The sequence below is a fragment of the Dasypus novemcinctus genome, chromosome 22, assembly GCF_030445035.2.
Source record: "Dasypus novemcinctus isolate mDasNov1 chromosome 22, mDasNov1.1.hap2, whole genome shotgun sequence".
Classification (NCBI taxonomy): Eukaryota; Metazoa; Chordata; class Mammalia; order Cingulata; family Dasypodidae; genus Dasypus; species Dasypus novemcinctus.
In genome coordinates, this window is record NC_080694.1 from 66,855,068 (window position 1) to 66,874,473 (window position 19,406).

Below are 19,406 nucleotides of genomic sequence, written 5' to 3' on the forward strand. Positions count from 1 at the left end.
GCAAGAAAAGAAAAAAATAGATAAATTTGAAGATTTTGTGCAGCCAAGGGCTTTAACATTAGTTAAAAGACAACCTACAGAAGAAAGGAAATATCTGGAAATTGCATAGGACTAAAATCATGAATAAATAAAGAAATCCTAAACTCAACAACAAAAAGACAAAAGAGCTGCCCCTAGGAGCCTCAGTCCTAGGTTTGGGGCTGTAGCAGGAGGGTATTTGGAGATGAGAAGGAGGGAAAGGGGCTGTGCCTGGAGGGCTGCAGCCCAGGAGGAAGATAGCAGTGCCAACGCCTGCATTCTCTGCTCCCCTGCCTGCCCCTGCCCAGATCATGGAAGCAAAGGAAGGACCAAGCCTGGCCGAGACCCCCGACACCACCGCAGGCAGGGAAAGTTAAGAAGAGCTACAGTGGGCAGCAGGAAGCAGCATTCTAATCTTGATGGTTGCTGAATGTGTCCAACTGACCAAAGTGCCAAGGTGGACAGCAAGAGCTGGGCTGAGCCAGTCCTAGACCTGGGGAGGGTCTGATCTGACCATGCTCCTCTCCAGCCGTTCTTCCTGGTGACAGAGCACCTCCTGGAACATGGCTTGAAAGACGAGAGAAATTTTCTTGGACAAAACAAACCCTCTTGGCTCTGAAACTGCAGGAAGGCTTGTTCCAGAAGCAGCAGGGGAAACAGCAGATGTTAAAGTCTCCCAGGACTGAAGACACCAGGAGTCAGAGGAATAGCCTGGCTTTGTTTGTGTCAATGCAAAAGAAATTCTCAGAGTGTGTGAAAGCTGTGATCAATAAAAAGGAGCTTCTCACAAATCCTATGAGCCCCAGGCCCTCATGGTGGAAGAAGGAGCTATAATTGTTCATCCATCTTAATGACATCAATGCTGATTTCCAAGTGAAAGGAGAAGGTTTGAACTCCCAGATGGAGTTTCAGGTGTTTCGATGTATCTTGAGGATGAGAGCAGTGGTGAAGACATGAAGGAGATGGTCAGATTCCTGCAACTCTGGACCAGAACAAGGTAGAGGAGCTCCACAGACATCTGAATGCTACATAAACAACCTTCAGGCAAAAGTGGGTGCATTAGAAAAATCCAACACTAAACGGACAGGGGAGTTTGCAGTTGCAAACAACAGGATTATCTTGCAAGAAGAAATGGAACAAGTTAAAGAGGAAGCTACTACACATCAGAATCCAGTCAGAAGAGTCCTAAGCAAGACCGAACTTCAGAAGGGCAAGCACTGGGTGAAGCAAGAAAGTATTTGTTAGAGGTTCTCCTCACAAGGTTTGCAAGGATTAACAGTTCATAGACACGTTTCAACTCCCCAGATATTGAAGAAGGCAGCCTCCAGCTCTAACTGATAGAGCTACAGCCTATGGGCTAGGAGTAAACAGAGTGGAGCAGACAAGGGCCTCCATTCCCTCCAGGAACAGGCACCACCCACTCCTTCCACAGTCGAAGATCTCCCAGCCCAACCCTCTGATCATTTGGCCACTGGCTGTCCTCAAGTTTCCCACCTATGGATGTACTTTGTAAAGTCATACCCATCACCCTCCAGGGGAGGGTGGAAGTCTATTCTTCAGACCCCCTCCTTGGGAGAGCTTCTCAATAAACTTCCTGTCTGCAATCCTCAGCCTCATTGAGCACCATTTCTCTAACATCTGGTGCCAAAACCTGAGTCGGGTCACATTGAGGCTGATCGATTGGTGAGGAGTTTCCCCCTGCCACTGCCAGGAGAACCCACCCAACAACAGACAGGGAATTACAGTGGGGGGAGTCGAGGGTTTCTCCACTGGAGAGTCCTGTTCTCTCTCTCTCTCCTTTTCACATTTCTCTTATCAAATCCTTTTCTTACAACAACTTTCAGAAACTTTCCTCTCCTCCTTTAAAACCTCCCAACACCTGGACTTCTATCAGCAGACCAAGTCCCTCCCACACCCCCTCCCCATGTACCTGCACCTTGTCTCTGTCATCACCCTCCACCCCCACTTCCACACCCCCATCACCACTGCCTTCCAACCACATATCTAATCCCCGCGCCACCCTCTACCCCTCTTCCCTCCCCTCACTCTCGATCATGAGGACTATGCCCCTCCCCTCCCCCATTGCTACCCCCCAACTCTATCCATGCAAAGCCTGGCCCTTCTCCCCCTCTTAGCTCTACACAGACTCAACCTTCTTACCCTCAAGAGGTAGCAGGAGCTGAAGGAACAGCTAAAGTGCACGTTCCTTTCTCACTCTCAGGTTTGAGTCAAATAGGAAGCAGGTTAGGATATTTTCTGAGAACCCTGCCACAGACATTAAGGAATTCCAACACCTCACTCACTCCTGTGGCCTCACCTATCAGGACACTTACATTATCATTACTTCCTCAAGTACTCCAGAGGAAAAAACCACATTTGGGCTAGTTTCTAAACTTCACACTCAAAGCACAAGAAAGAAAAGAAAAAATAGACACATACGAAGTGTATGTGTCTGGTATACCTAAAGGCCTTACACCCCAGCCTTTAACCCCAAAGTGGACAGCTCCTTTTCTTATTCTCTTCACCACTCCCACTGCAGCAAAACTTGTACACTTTCCATCCTGGATACACTTTTCCAGATGAAAGCCTGCTCCTCCACCTTCTGTAGACAGCAAATTAGGAGACCCTGAAGCTCAAGATATCTACACCTGTGCACACCTTGGAGACCTACACTTGAAGCTCATGAGACACCGAGGAGACAACGTTCCTATTACCACTGACCCCATTTCCCTCTAATCTCTCTCCCTTTCTTTCCTGCCATTCAGTCTTACTCACACTTAAATCTGGAGGTAACAATTCATAAGTTGTTACTCAAGGCCAACACACTTTGTATCATGCTCTCCTCACCCTTGACTGGCTTTGTCAACCCCTCTTCCCTTTCACTCGTGCAATACCTTGACATCAGGCAGGACCTGTGGGCACAAGGAGAGCTTTCTGAATTTTACCCTGAAGAAATCCACTTCTCCTTTGCCACCCTCTTCCTTTTCTTTACTGAATAAAGTCTCTCTACAATGGATGTCCTACATTTTACCTCCTCTCCTCTTGTACTAACCTCTCAAAAGACCCCTTACCACCCCCTTACAGACACCACCCAAACCTTAGCAACCACAATTAACCATTCCAACTGCTGGATATGCTCTACACTGAGCTCTCTCTGACCTCCAGGTTCCCTCCATACCCTCCTTCAATACGTCGATGACTCACTCCCCTGCAGTCCCTCCTTACTAATCTCCATAATTCAGACTCTCACTCTGCTTAACCTTCTCAGAGATAAGGGACATCCTGTCTCCCCAAGCAAAGGAAAACTTTTCAGAGCTGAAATAACATCTCTCAGTCTCCACCTCTCTCCATCACATAAACATCTAACCAGGATCTAATCCAACTGGTCAGGTGTTAGAAAGAAATCTTCTTCTGGAAGAAAATAAGGCTCACTCAATTGTGGAGAAGAAAAGAATTTATTCTCAATCTTGTAAGAAGGGGCACACAACCAGAAAACATGACTGGTGCCCCAAACAAAGAAAAATGACACAATTTATACCCCTAAGCCTAGCATGCAAGCCCTTCCTCTGTTTCTCCATAGATTGGATACTTCAGAAGTTACAACCTATCTGAGAAGATATAACTTTCCCATGCAAAAGTTTGTGATTAACCACTTCTCCCATTACATTCCAACCATTTTAGTTTTTACCTGCTCCCCTTTGTCAAACAAGGAATGGAATTTAGTGCTGAATTGGTATTGACTTAGCTCTTTCTTGGACATCTTTTTTATTGTCTATAGGACTGGCTTAAGCTGGTTTCTTTTGTTGCTGTTTAACCCGGGGGTGGGAGACTGAGGCAGTAGGCTGCCAGGTTACATTAATCAACATTTTCTTCCTTTATGTGAAAACTAAACTAATCTTTGTCTCTTACAATTGTCCCTCTTTCTTTTAAATTTATTTTAGTTTTCACATTTCCGTTCTTCAAATTTTCTAAGTGCTATCTCACACTCTTCATCATAAGAATCTCCTTTTTTAAGGGGGTGCAGATTGTTTTGCTTACACCGTATGGGCATTTGTTTGGTTAGGGCAGTTTCAATGAGTCTTTGAACTAGTTCTCAGGCACATGGAATGATACAGCATCCGACTGTGGTAAGCTCCCCAGCTGAGATAATGAGGGGGGTTAAGATGGACAGTGCAACCCCTTTCCATTTTCCAAACCAATTTTCAAGCCACCTTGTAAGTGAATTACTAATGTCAGGATTCTCTGCTAATTCCTCAGATAGGGCTGTTAGGCCTTGCAAAGCTTTAGTGATAGTTCCATCAGGGGAAGAGTAACTGGGAATGAATGTTCAGCAACTACCTCCAATCATAACACAGGTTCTCCCTTTCTCAGCTAGCATCATATCTAAGGCCCTTCTATTTTCCCATGCCATTCTGCTAGTAGCATTCTAATTGTTCTGCAATTCCTTTAACTGCATTCCTGGTGTAATTAATAAATCTCTATTGGTTATAATAGATATAATTCATCCAGTCTATATTTTTTATTAATGGTGACTCACCAGAATAAGAATGATTCAAACTCAGCTGCTACCTGATTTCTAGCCTTAAACTCATCTGGGACTCCTCGGGGAACTCTTTATTGTCTAAATAGATCCGCTCATCAAAAGAACCAAGTAAACTTCTTTTCCCTCTCCCTCCCTGGGATGATATTCTCACTTTTTTTGAAATGCCAAGGTGAATGGGATAGCCAATTGGACTAGAGCACAGGTTCCGCCCCACCTCTCAGGCAGTATTTGTCAGAGAACACCCTTTCCACAGTACCACTACAGGTCTGCTTGAGCTCTGACCAAACTGGAGAAATCGTCATTATGATCACTGCTTACATTCCACACTCGTGTACATGAGGCCATAGTTCCAAGGTCATGGAATCCCTTCCCCTGTCTAGAGAGACAAACAGAGTGATTCCCTGGGCCCAGACGGGAGGCAGGTATGGCCTTGATGTTTCCGTTTTTGATTGGTGAGAAGAGAGAGGACAACATACTACAACTTTTACCAGGAGTAGCATTTTGAAAGAGGACTATCATGCACTTAAACTCCTTTTCATGCTTTTTCATACCGAGTGGAAAGGGTACAATATGAGCTGTGGGGCGGCCTGTTGCACAAGCATAACAGTTGCTTTTGTTTAGACTCTGGACTGTATATTTGATCCATTCTACCCAGGCATTTATGTCCCCAATCCTGTCTCTATTTCTATAGTTTGCTTTAAATCTTTTGCCTTAAGTATCCTAACTGCTTTGGGATTATTTTGAATTGGGGAACTGGCCTTTGGTGGGTTTTCCTGTGGTATTTCTGAAGGGTTAGCTGGAGAGGGCATTGTCGATGTCATATCTATAGGGGGAGGAAGGACTTGGATATGGAACGTCCCCAGAGGATCTTTACCTATAACATCTGCTCCCATTCCATATACTCCATCGACCAGTTGGTCCCTGTCACTGCTTCTAGTTTCTAATTTGTCTGCTTTCTTAATAGTTATTATTACTGGATTGCCCTGAAGACTTTTGCAGTCTGGTGGGATATTACCTTTATAAAAGGTTATCTTACCCTTTAATGGCCTTGAACTTTGTGAGACCCATCCCATATTCATGGTCCCTCCCTTATACTGGGTAGTCCACCATACATTATCCCAGGAGGGGCAATGAGGGGCTCAACTGTAACCATTCCCCACTGGCTCTGGGGATAGATATTTATTTTCCCCACTCAGCCATCACTGGAGCTCTTAGTTCCCACAGTCTATTACTTGGCAGGCATTAAACTGCACTATCTGGGACTCCCCAGACCTTCAGTCACATTTATAACTAATTTGATGGGGCTTCTTGCTTCTTGGGTTTGAAACATCATGGCTAGTAAGATTATTTTCACCTATAACTTAAGATCTGAATTTCTCCTTTGGTATTCTGATAGGACTAGGGCCATTGTTGACAAGGACAATATGCAGCTCAATTCCTCCCCCCCCATTATTGTTTTTTCAGTGTAATCTTTAAGGGATCTCAGGCTGAAATTACTTTACAAGACTCAGATGAAGTTGTTGGGTACTTATCATTCAGTTCAGGTACTGGTCCCTTTACTTGAGTATAATGAGTCCAGGCTTTTCTGCCATTCGGACTGCTGTTTCAGTGGTCAGCAAGACGATAAGGTCCTTCCTAGGCCGGTTGGAGTCTGGACACTTTCCACGACTTGATTAGGACCCAGCTGCCAGGTTGGTGTTGGTGGACTACAAATTCAAGAGGCGGAGTCTGAGCCAGTAAACCCCGATGTCTGAGGGATGACAAACTAGAAGACAGTGCCAGTATATAATTTTGAAGAAAGAGATCCTTTGACTCAAAGAAGGGGAGTTCTCTAGATTTCCCTGGGAAGGGCAGGCCAAAAAGCATTTCATAAGGAGAAATTCCCAGTTCCCTCCTAGGGGCAGTTCGGATTCTTAACAGAGCTATACATAAAAATTTAACCCATCGTAATTTGGTTTCTAAGACCAACTTAGATGTTTTTTTAAGGTTTGGTTCATTCTTTCCACTTTCCCTGTGGATGGTGGATGCCAGGGTGTATGGAAGTTTAATATGGAAGTTTCATGTGAGACATAGACCCTGCATAATAGTTCGCAACACTCTGGATGTAAAGTGACTACCATTGTTTGAATTTAAACTTTCTACTAACCCATATCAGGGAATAATTTGTTCAGGGATAATTTTTGAAGTCCCTGATGCTGTAGCTAAAGCAAGAGGATATGCTTCTACCCACCCTGTCAGGTGAGCCACAATAATCAGAACATACTTTAGTCAACTTACAGGGGGCATTTCAGTATAATCAACCTGAATGCTCAGGAACTGTTTGAGGTCAGGCTCCCTCCCCCCGGCATTTGCTTTCTTAAAACTTTTTTATTAACTTTCTGACAGATTATGCACCGTTCACTTATTTGTTTGGCTATAGTATAAAGGTCCATACACTCAAAACGCTTGAGAACCAGGTCACACACAGCCTGTACTCCCCAGTGACTCCCTTGGTGCAAAACTGCTAGTACTTCCCTCATTATTTGCTTATTCAATATCTGCCAGCCATCTGGGAGGAGCCACTTCCCTTAGCTATCTAAGATTGCCCCCAGTTGTTTTAGTTCTTTTACTTCCTTTTCAGAGAATACAGGGATTCCAATTTCTTTGGGGATGGAGGCTATCAGGACCATTTGTTCCAGGGGGGAACAGAGGGAAGCCTCTTTGGCCTTTCCACCTGCCAATCTGTTGCCTTTTGCTTCAAAAGTGTGACACTTCTGATGCCCATTTGTATGTTACCACAGATATTTCCCTTGGTAAGAGCAGACTGGCTAACACTTTTTTTTTACCAGTTCCACATGGACTAATTTCTTCCCTCTGCTATTGATCAATCCCCTTTCTTCCCAAATTTTTCCAAAGATGTGGACCATACGAAAGGCATATTTAGAATCTGTGTAGACTGTACCATTTTTTTTTCCTCTAACAATTTAAGGGCTTGATTTAAGGCATACAGCTCACAAGTTTGACTTGACCAATCATTGGGCAGTTGTCCAGCTTTTATCACTTCACAAATTAGTCTATCTACAACAGCATAGCCATTATGCCATTTTCCTTCCAGGATCCTAGAAGACCCATCTATGAACAATTTTTTCCCTAAATGTAAGGGAAGATTTCCTAGGCCAGGCCGGACTCGGGTTTGGTATTCAATTAAGTCTAAACAATCATGTTCAGCAGTTTCTACTTGTCCAAGACCTTTCCAAAGGAAAGAAGCTAGGTTCAGGCTATGATCAATTGTCAGTATTAAATCATTTTTTTCCATTAGAATCACTTAATATTTCAGAATTCAGGAATCTGTTAACCATCTTCCTGCTTTTTGAGACAAAAAAGTCCTGACCTGATGAGGGGTGCTAACAACTAAGGCCCCTCCAAAGGTCAGTTTCCTGCTTTCTTCTACTAAGAGAGCAGTTGTTGCCATGGCCTGAGCACACCCTGGCCATCCCCTGGAGACAGGGTCCAGGATTCTGGAAAGGAAGGCCAAGGCTTCCTTTGGCCTCCCCAGATCTGGATTAGGACTCCCAAGGCTGTCCCCTTATCTACTGTCACAAACAGATGGAAAGACTTCTCGAGGGAGGGAAGGGCTAGAACAGGGGTTTGCACCAATGCCTGCTTGAGCCCCTCTAAGGCCTTTTCTTCCTCCTCCTTCCCTTTTAACTTGTCAGATTCCTCCTCCAACAGTTTTTGGTATAACCCTTTGATTTGGGATGCATAAGAATCTATCCATAATCTACAATATCCCACCAATCCCAAAAATCTTCTTAGTTCCTTTTTGTCTGGGGAAGAGGTAATTCAGTAATGTCCTGAATTCTTTCTGGATTTGTCTTTCTCCTTCCCTCACTAATGAAATGACCCAGGTATTTGACTTCCTTTTCTACAAATTGTAGCTTACTTTTTGACACTCTTAGCCCTTGATCCCCCAGGAAATTTAATAAACTCTTTGTAGTTTGGACCACTGTTTGCCTTTCTTCACCTGATAATAGCATATCATCTACATATTGTAAAAGGGAAATTTCAGGTGGGACTGCAAATTTCTCCAATACTTTTTCCAGTTCCTGCCCAAAGAGGTTGGGGGGTTCTGTGAAACCTTGGGGTAAAATTGTCCACCTATATTGCTGTTTTCTTCCTGTAGACAGATCCTCCCACTCAAAGGTAAACAAGTCTCTACACTCTGGATCCAGGGGACAGGCCCAAAAGGCATCTTTTAGACCTATTACACTAAACTATTTATGATGGCAGGGGATCTTACTAAGGGGAGTGTATGGATTTGGGACTACTGGGTGTGGAACCTGAATGATTTAATTAATGGCCCTTAGATCCTGTACCAGCCTCCAACTACCGTCTGATTTCTGAACAGGCAAGATAGGAGAATTGAAGGGAGACATGCAGGGCTCCAAGAGTCCATCCCAAAGGAGGCTTTCAATGATGGGTTGAAGTCCCTGCCTCCCCTTAAGGGGAATGGGATATTGTCTTTGACAAATAATTTCCCCTTCCTTTTTCAATTTGATTTTAATAGGGCATACCTGCAAACCCCTCTATTCCCTTCTCTTACCCACACTTCCTCTCTGATTTTTTTTTTCATTTTCTTCAGTGAGCATGGCTAAGGCTAATTCTATCTGCCCATCTCTTACCTCCAAATCCAAATCCATGAATACTATTAAGTCCCTTCCCAACAAGTTATTCCTGGCTTCTGGGAAGTACAACAAAGGGCTTACAATTCGATTGTCTGCCCAACAAATATTAGTGGGAGAAAGAATGGGGACCTCAAATCCTTCTCCTTTTACCCCTGAGACTGTAAGGGAACTTCCGGAGAATTTGGTTCCTCTGGGGAAATGAGTCACAGAGGATTGGGCTGCACCAGTGTCCACTAAACATGTAATTTTTTCCTGATATGGGCCCACTCTTAGATTTCCTAAAGCCTCCTGGTGGGCTTTAGAAGTAAGGAGCCTCAGACCCCCCTAATCCTCAAAATTCATGAGGGGAATTACCTGACTCACTTTCTTTAAACTTGAGCATTCCCTTTTGAAATGACCAGGCCTCCCACAGTGATAGCACCCTGCTGAGCCCTGCATTCTCCCTGTCCCCTTATCTAAATAAGCCCAATTTGAATCTTTATCTTGCATCTTCCTATTCCCTCCTGACTCATCTCCATTCTTTTCCTAACCATTTGATTGACTGTGCTAATCATAACCTTTGCTTTCTGTTTCTGCTTTTCCTCCTCTCTCCTTACAAACACTTTCTGGGACTCTCTCAATAACTCTTCCAATGGCTTATCCATCCATCCTTCTATTTTCTGAATTATCTTCTGAATGTCAGGCCAAGACCCTTTCGCATAGCTGACTTTTAACATTCCCTGAGCCACCGGATCATCAGGGTCCATCCTGAATATTTCCTCACTTGGTTCCTCAATAGTTGCAGGTAAGCAGAGGGAGTTTCATCCTTTTCCTGGGCTACTTCAAAGGCCTTACTCAAGTTTTGAGATTTGGGTACAGCCAATTTGATCCCCTGTATAATGAGGTTTCTAAGGTCTTTCATTTGTGCTCTGTCCCCCAGGTCATTATTATCCCAATTATGGTCTGTGTTTGGGAACTTCTGTTCTGCTGCCATTACCCCCTGTCCGGGTGGATGCTGCCTTTCCCACTCCTTCATAGCTGCCCTCCACACCATTCTTCTTTTTTCTTCTGTAAAGAGGATATTCAGTATGGACATAAGTTCAGGCCAGGTGTATAAACTAGGACCTAGGAATTGATCTACTTGTTCAGTCAGCACCACTGGATCTTCCATTAGAGATTTCATCTCCTTTGTGAAGTTCTTTACTTCAGTACTTGTCAGTGGGGCATTTACATAGCCAATTCCCCCTGGCCCCATTGGGATTTCTCTCAGTGGATACAAAGGCTCAATGGAGTTTTGTTCTTTCACTCTCTTTTCCTCAGATGCTCTGGGGAATGGAAAATTTTGTATATCTTTCTTACACTGTTCCAATTCTTTCCTCAGCTGTTGGCGGGTTACAACCAGTGGGGCTGTTGGCCACTCTTGATTCTCTGGTTCCCCAGGGTTTACAATGGGTTCTATTGGACCCTCCAAGTCTAATGGCTCTTCTCCTGGGAGGGGAGGGGGGAACATAAGGAGGAAGGAGATTAGACACGGTGTCCCAGGGTTTAATTTCTACAGCTTTTGTTTCTGCAGCCTTAGTTTCTATAAGCTTAGTCTTCAGCTTTCATAGGATAGAAAGTGGCCCCCTTTCCCTTTAACCAGCACATGGCATAGTTAGACTCTTCTTTGGAGAAGGGTATTTTCCCATTAACATACAGTACAAGGTCAGCACAAAGCCAATCCTGATCTGCCTTGTATTTTGGCCAGAATACATCAGGCAGTAAAATACTTTCCTTGGTCCAGATACAACAGCAGTATTTAATCATTTTCTGCTTGTCTTTTCCTTTGGTCTGATCGCTATTGGTCCAATGCCTTAACATCCTCCCTAGTGGACTATCTGGAGGAATGTCTCCGGGGGATCCCCTTCCCCTTTTTCCCAGTTAACTGACTGCCTCTATTTCCCATTCTGAATCTTGTCTGGGTCTCTTTCTTTGGCATCTTTTGCTTTGTCCATATCCGGCCCTTTTCCTCATGGGAGAAGGGAAATGCAAATTGGGACTCCGCATTCACTTTACATTGTATGTCACGTGTCTAATGTGCACACAGTGAATCTCAGACTCATCAGAATTCCTGGCCACCAAGGTAATACTTAATAGCCTTTGTTCTTACCTTGGTCCATGCATGGAGTCACCTAGTCAACAAGAGTCAGATTTTCCCTTCCCTTTTCCTCATCCACAATCAGCAGATCTAAGTGTCTGTTCTTGGGCCTCCTGGTTGCCAGAGGTGAGGTCCCCACCAGTGGAGTCCAAGACTGCTTAAGCAGCGGGGCGGGCCTCCATATCGTCCACCCCAGGGGTCCGCTCTCTGAAGCCTCAGAATCCCGGGTGAGCCCCCAAAGCTGTTAGAAAGAAATCTTCTTCTGGAAGAAAATAAGGCTCATCCAATTGTGGAGAAGAAAAGAATTTATTCTCAATCTTGCAAGAAGGGGCGCAAAACCAGAAAACATGACTGGCACATTGAACAAAGAAAAATGACGCAATTTATATCCCTAAGCCTAGCATGTAAGTCCTTCCTCTGTTTCTCCATAGATTGGATACTTCAGAAGTTACAGCCTATCCAAGAAGATCTAACTTTCCTGGGTAAAAGTTTGTGATTAACCACTTCCACCATTACATTTCAACCATTTTAGTTTTTACCTGCTCCCCTTTGTCAAATAAGGAATGGAATTTAGTGCTGAATTGGCATTGACTTAGCTCTTTCTTGGGCATCTTTTTTATTGTCTATAGGACTGGCTTAAGCTGGTTTCCTCTGTTGATGTTTAACCCAGGAGTGGGAGACTGAGGCAGTAGGCTGCCAGGTTACATTAATCAATATTTTCTTCCTTTATGTGAAAACTAAACTAATCTTTGTTTCTTATATCAGGGACCGTCCCCTCACACATTCCAAGGCAGAGCTCCTTTCTTTCTTAGGGCCAGTCAATGTTTTCTGTCTCTGCATTCCAGATTTTGAGCCTAGATTTAAACCTCTACCAAGCTGCTTCTGGCACATGCATGAGCCTTTCATCACCCTCTGCTGGTCAAGTCTACCTTCTGTGAACTTGAAGCTTCAGAGACTGTGCTGCTCTAGCTTTCCCTAACACTGCTGAGCCCTTCTCCCTCCATTTCGATACCTGACATGGACATGCACTAGGAATCCTAACACAACCCTACAGCCCAATAATCAAGTCATTGCTACTTCTCCTGACAGTTAGATCCTGTAACCCTCAGCTGGCCTACTTGCCTCAAAACCTCACCGCTGCTTCCCTTCTGGTGCAGGAAAGTTTACACTATCTATGATATGTCATCGTGATGCTTTTCCTCATTTCTTACCACCTCTCTTAACTCACATAGCCACTGCATCTATCCCCTCCATCTGCCTTCAAACCCTCCATGCAACCCTTCTCCAGAGCAGAGTCTCCCCACACCTCTGTCCCCCTCTCAACCCTGCCACATACTTCCCACTGAAAACAACCCAGTCCCAGAAACTTCTGATGCTAATTCTGTACATGACTGTAGTGAAGTGCTTGATCTCACCAAACCACTTCCTGATATTCTAGATTCCCCTCTTCCTAATCCTACTCATATGTGGTTTACTGATGGCAGCTCTATGAACCTTACCACCACCATGCAGGCCAGATATGCTATCGTTACCTTCACTGAATCTGTTGAGTCAGGTCCCCTTTCCCCTGCACAACCTCACAACAAGCTGAGCCCACAGCCCTCCCCAGAGCACTGGTCAGAGGCAGGGTCATGACCTAGACATCCACACTGACTCCAAACATGCACACCACATCCTACACTTACATGCCCCTCTCTGGGGGGGATAGGGTTCCTGACTTCTAGTGGATCCTCCATTGTGAACCAAGATCTCATCCCACAGTCACTCAAGGCTTCCAACACAAGCCACTATAATTCACTGTAAGGGAAACAAAAAATCTCATTCCCCCATATGTGTTGGGATTAACTGAGCCAATGAGGAAGGCAGAGTGCAGGTGACCCAACCCCACCCAGGTTCCCACTCCACCATCACACCCATTCTCTAGCACTTCTATATCCTCCCCTCTTATACACTTGAGGAAACATCAATGTTTCCCCTTATTGGAGCAAAGCAAATTGAGGGGTGGTTCATGAAGGATGGAAAGATTCCTTAACCTGAATAAAAACCCATGACATTCTCACCTCCCTGCACAACCAGTACCATGTAGGATCAAGCTGCTTTCACAAATCTTATCTTACTCTACACTGCCCTGAATTCTCATAAGTTGTTGCTCAAGGCCAACACATTTTGTATCATGCTCTCCTCACGCTTGACCAGCTTTGTCACACCCTCTTCCCTTTCACTCCAGCAATACCTCGACAACACTCAGGACTTGTAGTTACAAGGAGAGCTTTCTGAATTTTACCCTGAAGAAATCCTCTTCTCTTTTGCCACCCTCTTCCTTTTCTTGACTGACTGAAGTCTAAGACGGACATCCTATATTTTACCCTTCACTCCTCTTTGTACTAACCTCTCAAAAGACCCCTTACCATCCCCTGAGAGATACTATCCAAGCCTTAGCAACCACAATTAGCCATTCCAACTGCTTGATATGCCCCAAGCATGCTCACGCCAAAACTACATCCTTACTCACCTTTCCTCTAAGCCCAGGAACTCTCCTGGGTGTCCACCCACAGCACGCTGGCTTTGGAGGCCAATGGGTTACAGACCCCCACCCCCACCTCAAGTTGACCAGAATATGAAGATATACTTATTCTCCATCTGGCCTAAACAGCTCTCATTCAGGGGGAGACTCTATTGGTGTGGTCGCAGTCCTATGGGCAGACTTTTTTATGCTTTAAATACCTATCCGCATGACCTTACACAACTAATTTAGGATGTGTACCCACTACATCTTGTAATCATACTCCACTCTTTAACATGACCACACTGCACTGGCAGGCAGATTTGAAAGTGCCAAACATCATAATTCAACCCTATTTTGCAATGATTCAGGCATCAATCAAACACTACCTACATGAGTAAGCAATAAAAATTATAGTGAAAATGTCCTGTGCTTCAATAGCTCTTATAGACGAACTGAGTTATTTGGAGTAGGAACACAGTAGGGACAATTATACAATTTAACCAGGTTAAAACCTAGAAAAAAAACCCAAAGAATCTCTGCACTTCTCTTTTATGAAATCTCCTCTGTTGAACTAAATTAGCATACAATACTTCCAAACCCCACTACTCTTCTTATGTTTTAGGTAGTATATCGGGGGACCCAAATACTCAACATTCCCAACCACCTGCACCTTATTTCACTCCCTCAGGCCCCTCGACAGCACTAACCTTGTGGGCACAGGTTTCTGTTTTCTGGTGGAAACGCTGCACACCTAATACTCCCCACAGTGTGGAGGGGAACGTGTGTTATAGTATCTATTACTCCTAACGCCACCACCCTAAAACCCCAAGATAGGGTCTCCTCTGGACAAATATCAAATCTTGGTTCTTTTCTTGAAACCTCACTTCAGCCTCAACAACTGAGGGAATGGAAAAAGAGGCACTTGTTGGGGGACACTGAAATTGGATATCACGCCCATGATAACCCAGTCCTAGAAAGGCCTGGCATCAGCACACCGTCTTCCACAGTCTGTTGTGGTTTGTGGGAATTCCAGTGTTAGAACGAGCAATCCTAATATCTCCCTGACATTGCAGCTGTCCTGGAACACAACCATCAGGCCACAATCAACAACTGGGAATTAACAACTTGGCATCAGTTGCCATACAAAATAGAAGGGCTTTGGGCATCCTCACCCCTGTGGCAGGAGGCACCTGTTCAGTCATAAGTGAAGCTTGTTGTTTCTTTATTAATAGAATGGGGCAGATAGAAGAAAACCTCAGAATTTTAAAGGAAACCATTGAAATCATTCAGAGAGTCTGAGACCACAGCTATGAAATCACTCATGGTTATCCTCACTTCGCTCTTCTCCTCACCCTAAAATCAATCCTTTCATGCATTATTACACCATCACTGACAGCACTGCTGCTGCTGCATTTTGGTCCTGGTCTTTTATAGCACCAACCTATGCAGGACCAGAAGCCAAACCCACTGGGCAGAACAGAAGGGAACCCTTCTCCACTCCCTAACAGCAGGAAGTAGCCAGGTTGAGTCAAGGTCCTGAATTCCTCATTCTCCTGTGCTGCCCAAGACTCTTCATCATACATAGTATAATTAAAGAGTTAGGAAGGTTAGAGGTTCCCCTTTTGAGCTTTGCAAGGATTAACAGGTTATAAGACCCTGACTGACTCCCCCTGACGTAAATCCAGGAAAGGCAGCCTCCAGCGCTAACCAACTGAGCCACAGCCTACAGTGTTTAAGGCAGCCAATCCCCTGCCAAGAATAAACAAAGTGGAGCAGATAAAGGCCTTTACCCCCTCCAGATCCCTACACCACCCACCCCTTCCCACACCAAGAATACCCTACCTCCTAGCACAATACCCCCTGGCCTTTTGGCCCCAGGCTGTACTTGGTTTCCCACCCATTGATGTATAGTTTAAAATTATACCCCCCCATAGGGGTGTGCAGAAGTGTCTCTTCAGACCCCCACCATGCTGGGTGGGCAGGCTGAAGTCTATTCTTCACATCCCTCCATTGGGGGACCTTCTAATAAACTTCCTGCATGCAATCATCAGCCTCTGTGTCCCAATGAGTGCCATTTCTATAACAGCATTGAAAGGAGGAGACACAATTACCACTGGGGGTTAAAAAGGAATTGGAGATACAGATCGACATGAGACAAGAGACGGACTTGGCTGTGAAGACACTGGAGAAGGATGTCTGAGAAGCAAGTGCTTTGGTGTCTGTCTCCATAGCAGCAGCTGGATGCTCTCAGGCTCTCGAGCATGAACTTGCTTTTAAGCTGCAGAGTTCAGATTTAGGAGTAAAGCAGAAATGTGAATTAAACAATAGCTTCGTAGAGACAAGTAATCAGGTGGCTGCTACTATTAAGTGACTTGTAGGAAGACTCATCAGGCTGGACGAGGCCATGAGTCTGCTGAGCTGGACAGCCAGCTCTCCTGAGACAAACTCTGGCAAAATGGAAGGGAGAAATGGACATCTCTACAATAATTGTTGGAGACTTCAGCACACCACTCACATCATTAGATAGAACAACTAGCCAGGAGATCGACAAGGAAACAGAGACCTTCAACAATATGAAAATGATTTAGACCCGAAAGCCATATACAGAATGTTGCGTCTCACATCAGTGGGTTATAAATTCTTCTCAAGTGTTCATGGATCTTTCTCCAGGATAGACCAAATGTTAGGTTACAAGGCAGGTCTCAATAAATAGAAAATGATTAAAATTACACAAAGCACCTTTTCGGATCATCATGGAATGAAACTGAAATCGGTAATAGATGGGGAAGGAGAAAATTTATAAATTTGGAGGTTAAACAACACACTCCTAAACAATTAGAGGAATAGAGAAGAAATCGTAAGTGAAATTAGTAAATATATTGAGACAAATGAAAAGGAGAACATAACTTCCCAAACCTTATGGGATACAGTGAAGACAGAGTAGAGAGAGAAATGTATAACCCTAAATGCCTATAGTAATAAAGAAAAGCTGAAATCAAAGATCTAGCTAAATTAATGGAGAAACTTGAAAAAGAACAGCAAACTAAGCCCAAAGCAAGCAGAGGGAAAGAAATAATAAAGATTATAGCAGAAACAAATGAAATTGAGAGAGAAAAAAAAAAAGCAATAGAGAAAATCAATGAAACCAAAAGCTTGTTCTTTGAGAAGTTCAATAAAATTGACAAATTCCTAGCTAGACTAACAAAGAAAAATGAGAGAAAAGGCAAATAAAATAACAAACGAAAAGAGATATGTTACTACTGACACTACGGAAATAAAAAGGATCATACGAGGATATTATTAGAAATTGTATGGTAAATAAATATATCAGCTGCAGGAGAATCTCAACACAGAGTGAAAGGAGTGGAAGCTGGGCCTGGAATAAGCTGTACTTCGCTCACGAACCAGGAGGGAGGGGAAGGGAGAAGCGCCCACCAACAGAGGCGGACAGAGGCAGCGGAGAGAAGGGCAGAAGAGAAGGAGAGGAAGTGAGCGAGGAGGAGGGCAGGGCAGCGACCTCAGGAGGGTTAGGGTTTGAAGGGGGAGAGTCCGGGCGCTTCCTCCTAAGGGAAGGAGGACTGCCCCAGAAAAGGTCCAGCTCGTTTTGCCCAAGGCAGTCTTCTCCCCCAGAGCGCCTCGCTGCTCCCCTCGCGGCTAGACACATTGCGGGGCCCTTTGGGAGCGCCGCGAGGGTGAGTTTTTGTTTCTGGAGCTGCAGGCCTTGGTGGCTTCCTAGGGAGCTGCGAGTATTTCCTGATTCCCCCGTGTGTACGTGGTGGGGGAAGTTGCGCTGAGAGGTGAGGCGCGATCCTTCCGCAGGTCTGCGCTTGAGCGCCGCGGGAAGGGCTGTCCTCGTAGGTGTTTTGAAATGCCAAGCAGCTCAGATTGCTGGAACCTCATATTTATAACCCTCAGAAGTCTGTTGAAACCCAAAATTCTTCTGAAGAACCTCTTCCTGACACTTACAGTGGCTCCTGTACGCTCCGCTCTCCTTCCTCCAGGCTAGAGGAGTCTGAAGGGGCTGTGGCGGTGGACAGCGTGGTCGCCACGCAGCGATGGTGCGTAGGGCACGTGCTCCTCCATCCAGTAAAAGCGCAGTCAGGGGAGGTGGATGGCTCACAAGTCAGGTGCGCGGCTTCCAGATGGGCTTTAGGGACGGGCTGTGAGCAGTGGTAGAAGGTGATAGTTTGAGATCTGGAGAGGGAGAGGAGGGGCCAATCATATGGAAAGCCTCCAGCAGTTGGAGCTTCTGTAGACGAAGAAAGAGGCTGGCTTCTCTGATTTTTGGATTATTCCTTAGTTGGTTTCACAAAATGGGGATGAAATTAAAAGTATATTTTTAAAAACAGTATGATAAAATATTCTGACAGGTTTCCTCCTGTAGATTTCGGCTAACCACTGTGATACCAGAATCTGAAATAGTGCAGAGTCTGATCAGGAGATGTGGACTGTTCAGTAGTTTAGGAGGAGGACGTCCCTGGAGAATAAGGAGAGTAGGTTGGAAAAGGTCCATTGGGATTGGGAGAATAAGAGCTTAGTATTTGTATTTGGGGAAAACTAAGAAATGAACATTCCCCTGACTGACCTCGGACTCTAGCATTTGATGCTTTGTCTTTTCAGGTCTGAAGTTTCTTTAGAAAACCCAGAGAAGTGCTATTTCTCTCTAGAGCTTTCAGCTGAGATGAGGCCATTTCTCCTCCTTTGTTGTATGGTGTGTAGGTAAGTAACTTTATGTTATGCTCCAGAGCTTCCTGAGGGCATTCACCAGCAGGATTTCATTTCATCATTACAATAATTGCTCTTTCACCCAAAATTGTTGCCTCGATTTAGATATGAGAAAGGAGATTCCGTGATATTCAACAACATGTCCTCTACCAGTTACTCAACATGGGAGTCAACACGCACCCCAGCTGGGCCACCTGCACCTCCTGTTCCTTCCTCATCAATCCAACCTAGACACCCTCATAGCTGTTCCCTCCTCTGTCAGGCCTTGTCAGGTGCCTTCAAAAATGCAAGGAAACCTCCTGGCCCTCAGGCACCAGCAGGGGGAATTGGTGGGCTTGCAGAGCTCCTGGAAACCTGGTCTTAGATCCTTGGCTGGGCCTCAGCCCAAGAGAAGGAATGTCAAGTGTCTCCTTTCCTGCCTGCTCATGCTCCCACTTCCTTTTTCTCCACACCTGTTAAGAATTTCAAGGAGAAGCTGGTGAAGAGAGAGCAGAGACAGCTTGTTTGGCTTATTTTATTGGTGCCATTATCATTACAGACTTAGGAAACAACCCCTTGGGATTAAGGACAAAATTTTTAAGCAGCAGGCACATTGCCTCTCGTAGGGTAAACGACGATGGTGCAGCTGTTCTAAACTAAAAACTGAAAACAAAATGACATAGGGGCTCACAACCCAGCCGCTGACATCTCAGTTGATGAGTCAGGCTCAAGATGATGGTGTTGGGGATGGCACTACCTCTGCTACTGTTCCAGCAGCAGCATTAGCAAGACAAGCAGAATCGGTAATTGAAAAAAGTAAATCAAGAGATGGTCATTGCAGGTTGCAGGGAGGCT

At 44.8% G+C, this 19,406-nt stretch overlaps 1 pseudogene; it reads left to right on the top strand.

The window, feature by feature from the left end:
• The first annotated feature begins 448 nt into the window (after positions 1-448).
• LOC101430677 (protein RUFY3 pseudogene) lies at positions 449-16,218 on the top strand (annotated as a pseudogene).
• Positions 16,219-19,406: the final 3,188 nt, after the last annotated feature.